At 53.1% G+C, this 10739-nt stretch overlaps 1 pseudogene; it reads left to right on the top strand.

Annotated features, from left to right (window-relative positions):
- The window catches only part of LOC144261874 (uncharacterized), a 57219-nt pseudogene extending 46691 nt beyond the window's left edge, over window positions 1-10528 (top strand).
- Window positions 10529-10739: the final 211 nt, after the last annotated feature.

The raw sequence follows: 10739 nt of genomic DNA on the forward strand, positions 1-10739 counted from the left end.
CTTCCGGTGCCAGCAGTTTTTCCTAAATGAAAGAAACGTCTATGCACTGAATGTTTCTGGGTTTTCTACTTGTGTCGTCTTTTAATAATTCAGTGAAATCTAAATTTTTTGCAGTGGTCCTTTCAACTGAAATGAACGCGAGAACTGACAAACTATTTTGAGACATTTTTGAGTAATTTCAGCTTTGAGACACTGCGCTCACCAGAAGCCACTCGTCCTGGTAATGTTAAACAAATGCATAATGCTAGAGCGGTGTTTGGAGTGAGGTGCTGGGGGCTGTACATCCCGCCCAGGGGCCCCTAGCCCGATCTCAGACCTGTCCCCACCCCCGCAGAGGGGACAGTAACCGACAGAGCGGCTGGGGGGCGGCTCAGCCGCGGGGAGGGGGGCGGACCAAGGACGCCCGCCCAGTGCCGAGCCGCCCGGGGCAGCGGGTCTCTTACTGGCCTCAGGTCCTGCCCCGATCCCGGGTTTTGGGCTTCTCCACCGCTTGTGACACGTGCGGCAGGGGCAGGCGGGGGGGAGGAGCCGCATCGCCCAACTGCCCCGGCGGCGGGAGGCCAAGGCAGGGACCGCCCCGAGGCTGGGACCCCTGTGCTGAGCCTGCTGGCCCGCCCCACGCAGGGGCTCATTGGTTGAGTGAGCAGGGCCGGAGGAAAAGAAAGGGTGACTGGAACACCGCCCCTGGAAATGTGGAGCCCCAAGCACATGCTTGCTTTGCTGGTGCCTAGAGCTGGTCCGGGCGGGGCGGGGAGCTTGGCTGCCAGTGGTTGCAGAGTACCCACTAATTTTTCCTCGTGGGTGCTCCAGCACCTATGGCCGGGTTGCTCCTCTTCTTGCCGCCCGGTGATTGCGGGGCGGCCTCAACCCTGCGCTCACGGGGCAGCAGGAAGTGGAGTGACCCGGCCCCAGCCTGCTCCGCTCTGCTCCCCTGGCTTCCAGCCTTGTGACTTGGGAGGCAAGGGGGAACCGCCCCCCAGCACTCACCGGTGGCACGGTTGGGAGCAGGCTGGGGCCGGGATGCTTCACTTCCCGCCGCCCGGTAAGTGCAGGGCACGCCCGACCCCTGCTGCAGTCCCCTGGGATGTAGCTCAGGGGAAGGGGTGGAGTGGGGGCGGGGTTGGGGCAGAGCAGGGGTGGGGGCTTTGGGGAAGAGGCGGGGGCAGCTTTCCTGGCCAGCTGAGCCGGCCAAGGGATCGGGCTGGGCAATGGCATTGTGTGTGGATCAGCCCAGCGGTATGCCTAGCTGGTGGTTTTTTCATGCCCATATGTCTGCAGCTTCAAGTGGCAGGAATGTGTGTCTCTGCTTCTCCACCCCCCACCTCCCCGGCGTCTGGGGAGGGGCGCGGGATGCTTCCTGCCCCTACCTAGCATCGCCTCTGGTCTTCACTCGGCTTCAAGATTTCTTCCTCTAGCATATCTTTATGTCTTTGACCTCCATCCTGTATTTCATAGGGAAATCCAGCAAATTCTTCTGGATTTATGCATTCTTTTATTAAAGCTGAGTGGTCACTCCCTGTTAACCCAGCATTCCTGATGCCTGGGCTAACCATCCAACCACTGGACTTCTCTTTAAAAAAACCATGGATTTTCCTAAGGCCCTAATTTGTTCCAGGGTATACGGTCTTTCTTCTCTTTATTCCTCTCATCCTTCCTGATTTCCTTGTGCAGTGCTTTTAGTCACTGTAGTGGTAATGATTGGAGCCAGAGGAGATGGTCTTTGTAATTTTTCTAATTCTTTTCTTAATGAACTAGAACAGGGGAGGGAAAACTACGCTCCCTGCAGCTCCCATTGGCCGGGAACAGGGAACCGTGGCCAATGGGAGCTCTGGGGGAGGTACCCGCAGGCAAGGGCAGCGTGTGGAGCCCTCTGCTCACCACCCCGCCCCCGGGCCACAGAGACGTGGTGCTGGAGGGCCAGGGCAGGCAGGGCGCCTGCCCTGGCCCCTGTGCATGCTGCTGCCGCCCCAGAGCCACTCCAGGTAAGTGACGCCGGGCAGGAGCCCCCACCCCGACCCCTTCCTGCACCCTGCACCCCGCACCCCAATCCCCTGCCCTGAGCCACTTCCTGCACACCGCACCCCCTCCCACACCCCAACCCCCTGCCCTGAGCCTCCTAGCCCTCTGCCGTGTCCTTCCTGCACCCCAACCCCTTGCCCTGAGCCCCTTCCTGCACACCGCACCCCCTCCCACACCCCACACTCCCTCCCGCACCCCAGTCCCCTGCCCCAGCCCTACATTCATGGCCTTGCATGCAATTTCCCCACCCAGATGCGGTCCTTGGGCCAAAAAGTTTGCCCCCCCCTGAACTGTAAGGTCATGGGAGAAGTTCCTTAGACTACTCATAACAACAAGGAGAATCTAGATCCTCCTCATCTGACTCCACTTCTTCACCACTCCCAGACTTTACTGTTGCTATTTACCCCTGTACTTGCTCTTAATTCCTCTTGTAGTGCACCTAGTTGTCTTTTACAGGCTGCATGAGGTATATCTTTTTTTCATCTGCATCTGAGATGCAGCTCTCATTGCAGCTTGCTTAGCTTTTGTTTTTTTGTGTCCATTCTTCTGTTTCTTGAACCAATTTCTCCTGTTCTCTTTTTATTTCATTCAGCTCACTTTGTGAATCAGTAATAGTCACTCTTAATATATCAGCTTCTGCTTTTAAAGTAACTACATCTTTATCCTTTGTCCTTTGTCTCCTTTTCCTGTCTTAATTCCTGTATTTCTTTTATTAATTGATCTATTTCTACATCCAGGGTCTTGGCTAGAAACTATAGCCCTTATAAAGCAGCTTGCTTTTTTTACTTTTTACTGGGTTCTCCTGAGAAAATTCCTTTTTTCTTAGGTTGGACCCATTGTTTACACAGTTGCTGGTAAGCACCAGGCCCAATGAACGTGCCTCCTTTCCAAGGACCATGTCCTGTCTTTTTAATAAAATCTTCTAAGTTGTTTCTCAACGTTATTTCTAAAGTGCTATCCTGCCTCAATTTCCCTTTTGCTGGCATATTAATTTCTATTTAAACCACTTTCGCTAGGTGGAAATCTAGGTTGCAATCCTTGATTTACACCGTCTACAAAGCATTTTTATTCTAAAGTTCCTACAGAAAATTTTTTTTTCCCTCTTGGGATAAAATCTGCCTCCCTCTAGCCTCTGCCTTTGGTGCCCGATTCTGTTTCCCATGGACCTCCTTCTTTGTTTAATCCTAAGGATGTTTTTTTTTTAAATTACTGACCCTTCCACCAGTCCTAATTATTATTCTAGGCTCCCTAATTTTATTAGAGTGATCGGCTCCGGCCTCAGTTACCCTACTGACCCTTCTACCAGCTTTCAGCCATTTATCTGGGCTTCCTAATTTCTTTTAGGATTATGGTTCCAGCGTCAGTATAAATAGCAGAAATACCTCTTTAAATCGTATAGCAAAAGTTCTCACCTTGAGTTACTTCCCCTTCGCGTGCTTTATGAAACTGGTTTTCAAAATAATTCATTAAAATACTGTAAATAAAACCACAAATTTTACTGCTTAGTGTCAATCGTTCTCTTATCCAGTGGGGGAACTATACCTTCCTTTAGGCTTTAAATAGCGCCTCGAGCCCACCCAGGGACACCAAGCCGTTACCCCAAAAATTGCACCCAAGGCACCCCAATAAGGGCCAGCCTATAACTGTAAAGTAATTGTCAATTTGGCCCATTTCAGTGGGAAACAAGGGGTGGCCCGCCTTTGAGGAATTGCCCGCGTTTTACTAGGGAATTTGTCTCTGAACCTCAGAGGACTCCCCAGAACAGACTATTTCTGTTAACCCGTGAGAGGGCACGGATACAGCCTTCCGCTCAAACGAGCCTTCCGCTCAAACGCTCAAACAGTAATTCTTTGAAAACAAAATAATCTTTATTTAAAGGAAATAATCAGTTACAAAATGTTCAATAATCAAGAAAGACTACACTGTAATACGTGACATGTAGCAGAATTGCTTTGCATTTAGGAATCATATATTAAGGCGATGCAATAGACTACACAGACTACTGCCGGAGACCAGGATCAGGGTGCCAGGGCTTCCCCTGCCTGGTGCTTTTGACAGTGTACGGGTCGGGGCGCGGGGGTTTCCCCCACCGTGCCCACATGGCGCTACTTCCAGGAAGCAGGGGCTTCCAGGCCACGGTGCTTGTCTGCTGGGGGTGGGGTGCCCATTTTTCCAGGGCCCCCCAATTGACCAGGGCCCCTGGGCATGGGTCCCGTGGGCCCATTGTCTAATCTGTCACTGGTCACGCCTAGTTTTGTGGGAGAGCCCCATGCTGGCTTCCTTCAGGAAACCCAACTGAAACCTTCTTGGTCTCTTGCAACCTGTGGTGTCTCATGGACCCGTATGGCCAGCGTTCCCCTTTCCCTTGGACCACCATGTTTGAAAGGACGTTCAGCAAGGTCTTTTGGCAATTTGGCCTTTTGTAGGAGTCAGGAGTTCTGCATGGTCTGCCAGTAAGTGATACAGAGTAAGTCACCTCCCCTTTCTGTTCCTTGGTTGTACTGTCTGTAGAACAGGGATGAGGATACTGACCTACCTCACAGGGGTGTTGTAAGGTCTAATTAACCAACGTGTATTTCATCTTTTGGTGAAAGCTGCTCTAAAAGTGCGAAGTCCTGTATTATTAATTATTATTTATTTGTTGTTATTTATTCATCCCTGTTTTATTTCATTATATGCCTGTAGTCTGATGGGGAAATCCTTCCAGAATCGAAGGACCAAACTCAGCCCCCACTGAAGTCAATGGGAGTTACTACCACTTACGCTGAGGCTAAATACAGCCCTAAATGAGAAGGGATTTAAGCATTTAAACCTACCACCATATCATGGAAAAATGTTAAAATCCGAAACACTTGCTGCTACTTTGGGATCCTCTCCCACCAGTGCAGACTACTCTGTCCCCTGCACGGTGTGTTTGGGAGAGTTATAGTCTGGCAATCTGAGCACAGGACTGGGAGCCGGGAATGCCTGCCATCTGATCTCAGCTCTGTCACTGGCTCTGCGTGTCCCTGGGAAAGCCATTTTTGCTGCTCTGTGCCTCAGTTTCCTTGTCTGTACAGTAGGAATAACAGTGACATCACTCCAAGGGGTGGATGTAATGACTGATGGTTTGTTTGTAAAGCAGAAGAGGAAAAGCAGATTGTGCCTTTGCCATGGCACGTGTGGGCACAGTCCCTGCTGTACCCCGTTCTCCAGGCTGGCGGGCCTTGCCATTAGCCATGGTGCAGCTTTTAGGTTGGCTGGCTGACAGACATCCTTTGGGCTCTTTTACAGTCTAGGTCAGAGGTGGGCAAACTACGGCCTGCGAGCCACATCTGGCCCGCGGAACCGTCCTGCCCGGCCCTTGAGCTCCCAGCTGGGGAGGCTCGCCCCCCCCGCTCTCCCCCGTCCCTCGCCGCCTCAGCTCGCCATGCCGCCAGCGTTCTGGGCAGCGGGACAGCGCGGCGGTGGCTGGCTCTGGCCGGGGAGCGCGGTTGCCAGTCCTGGTGCTCTGAGCAGCATGGTAAGGGGGCGGGGAGCGGGGAGGTTGGATAAGGGGCAGGGAGTCCTGGGGGGCAGTCAGGGAACAGGGGGCGGTTGGATAGGCGTGGGAGTCCCGCGGGGGCCTGTTGGTGGGCGGGGGTTTGGATACGGGTCGGGGCAGTCAGGGGACAGGGAGCGGGGGGGGGGAGATTTGGGGAGGGGGTGGGGAGGGGGCAGGGGCCAGGCTGTTTGGGGGGCACAGCCTTCCCTACCGGGCTCTCCATACAGTTTTGCAACCCCAGTGTGGCCCTCGGGCCAAAAAGTTTGCCCACCCCTGAGCTGGGTGCTCCCAGCATCGCCCCACACTTTGCCGGGTGCGGTACTCGGTTTATCGTGGTGCCAGGGGCACCATGATGCCGGGCTCATGCTCGAAAGGGGCCCTGGCCTGGCCAGGCGCTGGTGCTGCAGCCGAGCCGGGGTGCTGGTTCCTCTTCACCCCGTCCCCTCCCTCCCTCCCTTCCCCGCTCCTCTCTCGGCAGGCCAGCCCAGGGCTTCCCCCTGGCCTGCCCCCTCAGCCCGGGCACCCAGCGCTCCCTCCCCGCCGCCCGCCTCGGGTCCGGGGGAGCCGGGGCTGGGCACGGGGCTGGCATCTACAGGGGGAGAGGCGGTGGGAGAGCGATCAGCGCGGGGGGGGCGACCCCAAGCCCGGCCCCCCTCCACCCGGCCGCCTCCCACCTGCGAGCTCGTCGCCGCTCGACCGGCTGGAGCCCTTTTTGGCCCCCCCAAATCTTGGCGCCCTAGGCGGCCGCCGCGTGGTTCCACCGGCCTGGGGCGCCCCCAGCCAGGATTTTCACTCCTGCCCCATCTCCGCCACCAGCACCCACCCATGGGGGAGACCCAGTGCCCCCTGCCCCTTCCTCCCACCAGCACCCCTGGGGAAGGCTTGAGCACCCCGGCCCACCTGTGGTTCAGGCCCAGTGGGGAGCTGCACCTGTCAAGCTGCAGCCAGGTGTGACCTGGCCCAGTTCGGTTTGGAGAACAGGAGCAGATGGACAGCAGGGGTTGGCTCTGGGGTGGGGGGCCCGAGAGTGGTCTGGCGGCAGATTCGGGGGGAGGGGTCTGGTTCAGGAATAGAGGTCCAGGAAGAGCCCTGTTCTGGTAGGCGGTGGGGAGGTTCAGGTTGAGAGGGGCCAGTTCAGAGAGGGGTCTGATCCAGTTTGGGCTGGAAGGGGGGTTTGGTCCAGTTTGGGGGCTTTGGTCTGCAGAGGGATGCTGGTCCAGTTTGGGGGTTCAGTCTGGGGAAGGACGTGGGTCTGGTCCATTTTGGCCTGGGGAGGGACGTGGGTCTGGTTCAGTTTGGTCTGGAGGGGGACACAGGTGTGGCCTGATTTGGCGGGTTGGTCCAGTCTTTTGGGGGCGCAGCTGGTCCTGATCCTAGTCTCTGTGCCTCTCTGCCTGGAGGGAAGGAAGGACTAGCACGACTAGTATGAATAATGAATAATGCTGTAAATAAAATGTATTACAAGTTTTTTGTATTTTTATTGTTGAAATGTTTGAAACAGTTTTTTAAATTGGCCTTAATTTCATCCAATAATTAAATTCAAGCCCTGGTAGTTCATACGAGAAACATGAAGGATGAGCTAGTCTGACGGTTCCCTCTTAGTGGGAGCAGCACATAGCTCGTGGTTTGCCCAGCTTTGGCTTTTGTTCGCTCTTTGTACCCTCTGTGTTTTATTTTGTATTTTTTTCTTTTAGAATTTATTTGATGTGCACTTCTGTGTATGTGTTTGTCTTGGGGCTGCCATTGCTGGTACCCTAACGGCAGCTACCTCCACCTGCAACTTAAACTTGTAAATAAAATTTGTGCAGCTGTGTGTTGTGTCAAAGACAACTCCCATGTCAATCTCCCGTCTTCTATGCCTGTTCCCCAGGGGGGCCCACAAATATATTTGGAGCTGGGCCCACAAAAAGTTAATCCGGCTGTGATAAATGAAGGGAAGGAGGGGTAGCTCCCTTTTATGGACACCCAGCCAGCCAGTTAGCTATCAAATCCCTGTTAGTAGCTATTCTCTACTCGCTTTACCTATAAAGGGGTAACAAGTCCACAGGTAAAAGGAAGGGACTGGGCACCTGACCAAAAGAACCAATGGGAGGGCTAGAACTTCTTAAAATTGGGAAAAAACTTTCCCTTTGTCTGTCTGTTGTTGTTCTCCGGAGAGAGGAGACAGAGCAGCAATGCTGTAAGAAGCTAAACCAGGTATGAAAAACCATGAAATCATACCTAGGAATTGCTTATCTGAAACCCCAGATATGTAAGTAAATCAGGGAATTTCTAGGAAGATGCGATTAGGGTTATTTCTTTTATTTCTTATTGGCTTGTGGACTCCTCTGTGCTGTGCCTGGAGGATCTGAGGGTGGCAGTGGGTGAGGGGCTTCTGAAAATATTCCGGTTCAATGAGGCAGCCACCCACTGCCACTGCTGCCTTGGCAGGCTGGTGAAGCCAACCTGGTCTGGATACAATTAACTTAGGCTTGAATAGAGACTGGGAGTGGCTTAGTCATTATGCAAGGTAGCCTATTTCCCCTTGTTTTTTCCTAACCCCCCCCCCCCTCCCGACCATCTTGTTAAACCCTGGATTTGTGCTGGAAATGGCCCACCTTGATTATCATACACATTGTAAGGAGAGTGATCACTTTAGATAAGCTATTACCAGCAGGAGAGTGGAGTGGGAGGAAGTATTTTTTCATGCTTTGTGTGTATATAATAAGATCTTCTACACTTCCCACAGTATGCATCGGATGAAGTGAGCTGTAGCTCACGAAAGCTTATGCTCAAATAAATTGGTTAGTCTCTAAGGTGCCACAAGTACTCCTTTTCTTTTTGGTTAAAAGATAGGAAACAAAGGGTAGGAATAAATGGTCATTTCTCAGAATGGAGAGAGGTAAATAGTGGTGTCCTCCAGGGGTCTGTGCTGGGCCCAGTCCTATTCAACATATTCATAAATGATCTGGAAAAAGGGGTAAACAGCAAGGTGGCAAAATTTGCAGATGATACAAAACTACTCATATAGTTAAGTCCCAGGCAGACTGTGAAGAGCTACAAAAGGATAAAATGGCATCCGATGAAGTGAGCTGTAGCTCACGAAAGCTTATGCTCAAATAAATTTGTTAGTCTCTAAGGTGCCACAAGTCCTCCTTTTCTTTTTGCGGATACAGACTAACACGGCTGCTATTCTGAAAAATGGCAGATGAAATTCAATGTTGATAAATGCGGAATGCACATTGGAAAACATAATCCCAGCTATATATATAAAATGATGGGGTCTAAATGAGCTGTTACCATTCAAGAAAGAGATCTTGGAGTCATTGTGGATAGTTCTCTGAAAACATCCACTCAGTGTGCAGCGGCCGTCAAAAAGCGAACAGAATGTTGGGCATCATTAAGAAAGGGAGAGATAATAAGACAGAAAATACTATGTTGCCTCTATATAAATCCATGGGATGCCCACATCTTGAATACTGCGTGCAGATGTGGTCGCCCCATCTCAAAAAAGATACATTGGAATTGGAAAAGGTACAGAAAGGGCAACAAAAATGATTAGGGGTATGGAACAGCTGCTGTATGAGGAGAGATTAATAAGACTGGGACTTCTCAATTTTGAAAAGAGACTAAAGGGGGATATGATAGAGGTCTATAAAATCATGACTGGTATAGAGAAAGTAGATAGAGAAGTGTGGTTTACTCCTGTTCATAACACATTAACTAGAGGTCACCAAATGAAATAAATAGGCAGCAGGTTTAAAACAAGCAAAGGGAAGTATTTTTTCACACAATGTAAAGTCAACCTGTGGAACTCCTTGCCAGAGGATGTTGTGAAGGCCAAGACTATAGCAGGGTTCAAAAAAGAACTAGATAAGTTCATGGAGGATAGGTCCATCAGTGGCTATTAGCCAGGCTGGGCAGGGATGGTGTCCCTAGCCTCTGTTTGGCAGGAGCTGGGAATGGGGAACAGGAGATGGATTACTGGATGATTCTCTGTTCTGTTCATTCCCTCTGGGGCACCTGGCACTGGCCGCTGTGGGAAGACCGGACCCTGGGCTAGATGGACCTTTGACCCCGTATGGCTTTTCGCATGAGTTGTTGGGGTAGGGGAAGTTTGCAGTTGTGTCGCAGGGCCAGGCAACTGGGGCTTATGGTGCCGCCACCACCAGACAGGAGTGGGGCGCAGCAGAGGGTTCCCGAGTAGATGCCTTGGGCATGCACGATTCGGTTTAGCGTGAGCCGCTGCCTTGCTGACTCCACTAAGGCGCGCCACAGACTCCCTGGCGCATTGGCTGTGCCATGGGAGGCTTGGGCTGCAGCACTCAGGTGCTGTCCAGCCGGCTGCTGTTCTACGCTCACGTGCTCTCGGTTCCCCCGTACGCTGGTGAGCGCCGGTTGTGGCGAGCGGGGCAGAGAGGAACCTGAGTGCCAGCTCACCAGGGTGCAGCGTTACTAAGGGCGGCATGGATGCGTTCCCTGGCGCTTTGGAATCCGTGACTCCCCCTCCTGCTGGACTCGCCGACGGAAGGGCTGCAGAAGGGCCTGTCCGGGAACTCTGAGGAGCAGGAGGAGCGGATCACGGCCTGGAGCCTCTGCATCGCAGCCTGGCGGGAGGCCAAGCGCCCTTTGCCATGGACCCCAGCCAGTTTGTAGGGGCAGGGAGTGAAGAGGGAGCAGGAGCCATGCAGCTCTCTCTGCTCCCACTGCGCCGCTTCCTTTTGCACACGCATGCACGCTGGCCATGGCTGGGACGCGGTGCCTTAGAGCAGTGGTCTCCAAAGTGGGGTGCGCCAGAGGATCCCAGGGGGTGCACGGACGGCACTCCGCCATTTTGTTTCTTCGGTGGCAGCTCTGCAGGCCTGCAGCAGGTCTTCCCTCCTTCTTCCTTCAGCGGCACGCCTGCGGTAAGTCTTCCCCTCTCCTTTCTTCGGCAGTATCGTGGGGGTGCACGATCCAAAAACTTCGGAGACCACTGCCCACTGCCGTAGAGAGTTGGGATCCTGAAGAAAGAGTGGGATGTTGCAGGTGAGGTCGAGAGAAGGGGTGCGTTGAGGAGCAGGGAGATGTCAGATGGGAGGGAGGAGGGCTGCTGGGGGAAGAGTGAGGAACGAGCTGGCTGATGGGGGGAGGAGGGAGCAGGGACTGTGGGTGGGGAAGAAAGGATCAGGGGTGAGGGCTGGAATTAACTGGGAGTTGGTTGGGCCACTGGCCCAAG

Source organism: Eretmochelys imbricata, chromosome 3 (assembly GCF_965152235.1).
Source record: "Eretmochelys imbricata isolate rEreImb1 chromosome 3, rEreImb1.hap1, whole genome shotgun sequence".
Lineage (NCBI taxonomy): Eukaryota > Metazoa > Chordata > Testudines > Cheloniidae > Eretmochelys > Eretmochelys imbricata.